Source organism: Zea mays, chromosome 10 (assembly GCF_902167145.1).
Source record: "Zea mays cultivar B73 chromosome 10, Zm-B73-REFERENCE-NAM-5.0, whole genome shotgun sequence".
NCBI classification, from domain to species: Eukaryota; Viridiplantae; Streptophyta; class Magnoliopsida; order Poales; family Poaceae; genus Zea; species Zea mays.
In genome coordinates this window covers 144,802,796-144,810,723 of record NC_050105.1, presented here as the reverse complement: position 1 = coordinate 144,810,723, position 7,928 = coordinate 144,802,796, and positions in this window count along the sequence as shown.

The following is a 7,928-nucleotide window of genomic DNA, read 5'->3' as shown; positions in this document are numbered from 1 at the left end:
ATGGGAGACGCCCTGGCATCAATGATGGCATTGGCTTCCAAAGGGGAGACAATGTCAAACTTAATGCCCCTCCAAAGAACTTATCCAACTGTGTTAAGGGCAAGGCTCCCATGCCTCAGGATAACGAGGGTTACATTTTGTACCCTGCCGGATATCCTGAGAGCAAAATTAGGAGAACTCATTCTAGGAAGTCTCACTCTGGCCCTAATCATGCTTTTATGTATAAGGGTGAGACATCTAGTTCTAGGCAACCAACCCGTGCTAAGTTGCCTAAGAAGAAGACTCCTAATGCATCAAATGATCATGACATTTCATTTAAAACTTTTGATGCATCTTATGTTTTGACTAATAAATCTGGCAAGGTGGTTGCCAAATTTGTTGGGGGCAAACACAAGGGCTCCAAGACTTGTGTTTGGGTACCCAAAGTTCTTGTTTCTAATGCCAAAGGACCCAAAACTGTTTGGGTACCTAAAGTCAAGAACTAAAATTGTTTTGTAGGTTTATGCATCCGGGGGCTCAAGTTGGATACTCGACAGCGGGTGCACAAACCACATGACAGGGGAGAAAAGGATGTTCTCCTCATATGAGAAAAACCAAGATCCCCAACGAGCTATCACATTCAGGGATGGAAATCAAGGTTTGGTCAAAGGTTTGGGTAAAATTGCTATATCTCCTGACCATTCCATCTCAAATGTTTTTCTTGTTGATTTGTTAGATTACAATTTGCTTTCCGTATCCCAATTATGTCAAATGGGCTACAACTGTCTATTCACTGATGTAGGTGTCACTGTCTTTAGAAGAAGTGATGATTCAATAGCATTTAAGGGAGTGTTAGAGGGTCAGCTATACTTGGTAGATTTTGATAGAGCTGAACTCGACACTTGCTTAATTGCTAAGACTAACTTGGGTTGGCTCTGGCACCGCCGACTAGCCCATGTTGGAATGAAGAATCTTCATAAGCTTCTAAAGGGAGAACACATTTTAGGATTAACAAATGTTCATTTTGAGAAAGACAGGATTTGTAGCGCATGTCAAGCCGGGAAGCAAGTTGGAACCCAACATCCACACAAGAACATCATGACGACCGACAGGCCGCTTGAGCTACTCCACATGGATCTATTCGGCCCGATTGCTTACATAAGCATCGGTGGGAGTAAGTATTGTCTTGTAATAGTGGATGATTATTCTCGCTTCACTTGGGTGTTCTTTTTGCAGGACAAATCTCATACCCAAGAAACCTTAAAGGGATTCTTAAGACGGGCTCAAAATGAGTTCGGCTTAAGGATCAAGAAAATTAGAAGCGACAATGGGACGGAGTTCAAGAACTCTAAAATTGAAGGCTTCCTTGAGGAGGAGGGCATCAAGCATGAGTTCTCTTCTCCCTACACTCCACAACAAAATGGTGTAGTGGAGAGGAAGAATCGAACTCTATTGGACATGACAAGAACCATGCTTGATGAGTACAAGACACCGGATCGGTTTTGGGCCGAAGCGGTCAACACCGCTTGCTACGCCATCAACCGGTTATACCTTCACCGAATCCTCAAGAAGACATCCTATGAACTCCTAACCGGTAAAAAGCCCAACATTTCATATTTTAGAGTTTTTGGTAGCAAATGCTTTATTCTTGTTAAGAGAGGTAGAAAATCTAAATTTGCTCCTAAAACTGTAGAAGGCTTTTTACTAGGATATGATTCAAACACAAGGGCATATAGAGTCTTTAACAAGTCCTCAGGACTAGTTGAAGTTTCTTGTGACGTTGTGTTTGATGAAACTAACGGTTCTCAAGTAGAGCAAGTTGATCTTGATGAGATAGGTGAAGAACAGGCTCCATGCATAGCGCTAAGAAACATGTCCATTGGGGATGTGTGTCCTAAGGAATCCGAAGAGCCTCCACATACACAAGATCAACCATCCTCCTCCACGCTAGCATCTCCACCGACTCAAAATGAGGATGAAGCTCAAGTTGATGAAGTAGAAGATCAAGCAAATGAGCCACCTCAAGATGACGGCAATGATCAAGGGGGAGATGCAAATGATCAAGACAAGGAGGATGAAGAGCAAAGGCCGCCACACCCAAGAGTCCACCAAGCAATCCAACGAGATCACCCCGTCGACACCATCCTCGGCGACATTCATAAGGGGGTAACCACTAGATCTCGTATTGCACATTTTTGTGAACATTACTCGTTTGTTTCCTCTATTGAGCCACACAGGGTAGAGGAAGCACTACAAGATTCGGATTGGGTGGTGGCAATGCAAGAGGAGCTCAACAACTTCACTAGGAATGAGGTATGGCATTTGGTTCCACGTCCTAATCAAAATGTTGTAGGAACCAAATGGGTCTTCCGCAACAAGCAAGATGAGCATGGCGTGGTGACAAGGAACAAAGCTCGACTTGTGGCCAAGGGATACTCCCAAGTCGAAGGTTTGGATTTCGGTGAAACCTATGCACCCGTAGCTAGGCTTGAGTCAATTCGCATATTATTAGCCTATGCTACTTACCATGGCTTTAAGCTTTATCAAATGGACGTGAAAAGTGCCTTCCTCAATGGACCAATCAAGGAAGAGGTCTATGTTGAGCAACCTCCCGGCTTTGAAGACAGTGAGTATCCTAACCATGTCTATAAGCTCTCTAAGGTGCTTTATGGGCTCAAGCAAGCCCCAAGAGCATGGTATGAATGCCTTAGAGATTTCCTTATTGCTAATGGCTTCAAAGTCGGAAAAGCCGATCCCACACTCTTTACTAAAACTCTTGAAAATGACTTGTTTGTATGCCAAATTTATGTTGATGATATTATATTTGGGTCTACTAACGAATCTACATGTGAAGAGTTTAGTAGGATCATGACACAGAAATTCGAGATGTCTATGATGGGGGAGTTGAAGTACTTCTTAGGATTTCAAGTGAAGCAACTCCAAGAGGGCACCTTCATCAGCCAAACGAAGTATACTCAAGACATTCTAAACAAATTTGGTATGAAGGACGCAAAACCCATCAAGACACCCATGGGAACCAATGGGCATCTCGACCTCGACACGGGAGGTAAATCCGTCGATCAAAAGGTATACCGGTCGATGATAGGCTCATTACTCTATTTATGTGCATCTCGACCGGACATTATGCTTTCCGTATGCATGTGTGCAAGATTCCAAGCCGACCCTAAGGAAGCTCACCTTACGGCCGTAAAACGAATCTTGAGATATTTGGCTTACACTCCTAAGTTTGGGCTTTGGTATCCTAAGGGATCCACATTTGATTTGATTGGTTATTCGGATGCCGATTGGGCGGGGTGTAAGATTAATAGAAAGAGCACATCGGAGACTTGCCAGTTCTTGGGGAGATCCTTGGTGTCTTGGGCTTCAAAGAAGCAAAACTCGGTAGCTCTTTCTACCGCCGAAGCCGAGTATATTGCCGCAGGCCACTGTTGCACGCAATTACTTTGGATGAGGCAAACCCTGCGGGACTACGGTTACAAATTAACCAAAGTTCCTTTGCTATGTGATAATGAGAGTGCAATCAAAATGGCGGATAATCCCGTCGAGCATAGTCGCACTAAACACATAGCCATTCGGTATCATTTTCTTAGGGATCACCAACAAAAGGGAGATATCGAGATTTCATACATTAATACTAAAGATCAATTAGCCGATATCTTTACCAAGCCACTAGATGAACAAACTTTTAACAAACTTAGGCATGAGCTAAATATTCTTGATTCTAGGAACTTCTTTTGTTGATTTGCACACATAGCTCTTTTATATACCTTTGATCACGTATCCTTTATATGCTATGACTAATGTGTTTTCAAGTGTATTCCAAACCAAGTCATAGGTATATTAAAAGGGAATTGGAGTCTTCGGCGAAGTCAAAGGCTTCCACTCCACTCTATTACCCATCCTTCGTCGTCGCTCTGCTTCACTCTCCAACTTTGGTATAATCTTCACTCATTTATTTTATGACCAAAGGAGGAGAAAGTACTTCGTTGGGCTCTAATGATTCCGTTTTTGGCGATTCATGCCAAAGGGGGAGAAAATATGAGCCCCAAAGCAAAAGGACCGCACCACCACCCTAATTTTAAAATTAATGATTTTCAATTGGTAAATTTCAAATTGGTATCTCTTCGTGTTCTAAAGGGGGAGCAAGTAGTATTTTCAAAACTTGATATCTCAAAACCCTCTTGAACACTAAGAGGAGGATTTCATTTAGGGGGAGTTTTGTTTAAGTCAAAGGAAAAGCATTTGAAACAGGGGGAGAATTTCAAATCCTGAAAATGCTTCTCGAAATCTTATTCATCTATCTTTGACTAATTGCAAAAAGACTTTGAAAAAGGTTTACAAAAGAATTTGCAAAAACAAAACGTGTGGTGCATGCGTGGTCCAAAATGTTAAAAATAAAGAAACAATCCATGCAAGAATTCTTATTGGCTCAATTCCAAGCAACCTTTGCACTTACATTATGCAAACTAGTTTAAATATGCACTTCTATACTTGCTTTGGTTTGTGTTGGCATCAATCACCAAAAAGGGGGAGATTGAAAGGGAATTAGGCTTACACCTATTTCCTAATTGATTTTGGTGGTTGAATTGCACAACACAAATAATTGGACTAACTAGTTTGCTCTAGATTATATGTTCTACAGGTGTCAAAGGTTCATCTACAACTATACTAAATCGACTGTCCGGAATACCGTAGATTATTCCGGACAGGAGAATCTTTTTGGAAAAACAGACCAAACGCGGACCGTCCGGGCCCTTGCGGCGGACCGTCCGCGACACCAGGATACCCTTCGGACAGAACCAATGCAAAAATACAAGTGTCCACTACGGACCGTCCGGAGGAAAAGCAAGGACCGTCCGAGCCCCCTCGCGGACCGTCCGGCCTCAGGCACGGACCGTCCGGTAGGTGAGAAACCGAAAAACCCGAAGGTGACGGGTTCGGAGAATTGAATTATAGCGGCCTCGCGGTCCGTCCGGACCAGGCGGGCGGACCGTCCGCGACTGGCTTTACCTGACATCTGACGTCGCATTAAATGCGATATAGCCGTTGATATAGCCGTTACTGCTGACCGTTGCGTTTTCAGCCGTTGATCTACAGGGGCGGACCGTCCGGACCAGGCGGGCGGACCGTCCACGCTCAGCAGAATGGAGCAACGGCTAGGAAGTGGTTGGTGGCTATAAATACAACCCCAACCACCTCCATTCACTCCATCCAAGCATTCCAACCTTCAACATTCAATACAAGAGCTAGCAATCCATTCCAAGACACATTCAAAGCCTCCATCTCTCCAAGTTTCACAATTGAGAAAAGAGATCATTACTGATTAGTGACTTGAGAGAGAAAGTGATCCGTGTGTTATTTGTCGCTCTTGTCGCTTGGCTTTTTGCAATCGTGCTTTCTTTCAATCTTTCATTGCGATCAAACTCACTTGTAATTGAGGCAAGAGACACCAATCTTGTGGTGATCCTTGTGGGGACTTTGTGTTCCAAGTGATTGAGAAGAGAAAGCTCACTCGGTCCGAGGGACCGTTTGAGAGAGGGAAAGGGTTGAAAGAGACCCGGCCTTTGTGGCCTCCTCAACGGGGAGTAGGTTTGCGAGAACCGAACCTCGGTAAAACAAATCCGCGTGTCACACTTCTTATTTGCTTGCGATTTGTTTTCCACCCTCTCTCGCGGACTCGATCATATTTCTAACGCTAACCCGACTTGTAGTTGTGATTAACTTTGTAAATTTCAGTTTCGCCCTATTCACCCCCCCCCCTCTAGGCGACTATCACTTAGTATGAACAGGAGAGTTATAGGAAGAATATGGGACAAGAGTATTTTGGAAGTTTTCTGGAATATGGGCCATGCTTAAGGGATGACATGGTTGGATAGAGAATAGTTTGATAAGAATTTAGAAACGAGAATTATTGGAATCTGAGTTTGGGAGCCTGGTTCGAAGGAATCTCAAAGTTAAGCGTGCTCAACTTGGAGAAACCTGGGATGGGTGACCAGATGGGAAGTTCCCACTGGAAGGGAAATCACAGTCACCGGAGTTCGTATGACTGGAATATGGGTCTAGCTGGTCTTAGGTGGATTGGACAACATGATGTATGAGTAGTTGAAATTTAGGGTGATCGGCTAATCGATGAATAGTAACGATGAATAGTGACGACGAAAAAGTTACTATAGATATCATCGATGAGTAGTAACGATGATGAATAGGGTCGGTGAATAGTAACGGTGAATAGTGATGATGAATAGTCGTGTGCACGAACGATGAATAGGAACTATGAACGAACGATCGGACAACGAACGATCGGAATTTCGGCAGCATAACGGCAGTACAAAGATTATCTGGAAAAACGATGAATAGGGACTATGAACGAACGATGAATAGAAATTATGAACGAACGATGATCGATCGAAGGAACGAACGATCAGAATTTCGGCAGCATAACGGCACAGAAAAGATTATTTGGACGAACGATCGAAGGATCGGACGAACGAACGATCGGAATTTCGGCAGCATAACGGCAGGACAAAGATTATCTGGAAGAACGATGAATAGGGACTATGAACGAACAATGAATAGGAACTATGAACGAACGATGAACGATTGAATGATCGAACGAACGAACGATCGGAATTTCGGCAGCATAACGGCAGGGAAAAGATTATTTGGACGAACGAACGGACGAACGATCGGACGAACGGACGAACGAACCATGAACGATCGGACGAACGATCAAACGATCGGACGAACGAACAAACTAAGAACAGGGGGACGAACGATCGAAGAACGACCGAACGATCCTTGTGCTAGTGTGTGCTTGTGTGGAACATGGAGTGGGTGTGTGGGGGGGGAGAGAGTTGCCATGAAATGTCTTGGGGTGGGATGAGAGGAGGCCCTCTCTATTTATAGCCATGGTGGGGGATTAGGGGGAGGGATGAGAGGATTAGTGGGAGGATGAGAGGATTAGTGGGAGATTAGCATGTATTTGTCTTGTATAAGTGAGATTTGCTTGTAGAGCTCACCGTATGACACTGGAGGCATACGTCTGAAAAACCCGAAGGTGAAGAGTTCGGACTGTATGGCTCCTGGTGCACTGGACACTGTCCGGTGGCACACCGGACAATCCGGTGCGCCAGACCAGGGTTCTCTTTTGCTCCTTTGTTTTGAACCTAACTTTGATCTTTTTATTGGTTTGTGTCGAACCTTTGGCACCTGTAGAGTATATAATATAGAGCAAACTAGTTAGTCCAATTATTTGTGTTGGGCGTTTCAACCACCAAAATCATTCAGGGGAAAGGTTTGACCCTATTTCCCTTTCAAATACCATTCACGATTATCAGGTATTCAGGTTTGTTCACAGAAAAGTTTTTTGGTGGGATCATAGATATATTATTCTGACATGATACAAGCTGTTTGCAGGCCTAGAAGATTGATAGATGGACCCTACACTTCATATGATCTTAATACACTTCTTAAAGCTACAGCTGGGGAGCGACGAGCAGTAGTCATAGGCAAAGGTTATTTCTTTTGTTCACCTGCATTTTATGATGACACTTTTGTTTTGATAAGATTTTTGCTTCTTCTAACACCTCATACCTACTAGGCGACAAGCTTGTGGGGGAAGTTAGCAGACTTGTGGTGGCAGAAGCTTGTATCCAATCTTTAGACATTGAATCTACTGAAGGACATATATATGAGATTAATTTAGTGAAGGTACTCATTTTTTTAGAACAGGTACACTTAGTTATTGGTAATTAGCTAATTGTCATCAGGTCTCAATCAAGATATAATGTGATTTAGTCCCTTAAATTTTCAATCTCTTTATTTTTCTCGAACACACAACATAGTTGTGTATCATTTAGTTAATAGAGGAAGGTTGGTAGCATATATGCCCTACCTGCCTTATGATTACAACATGTGCCACTAACCAA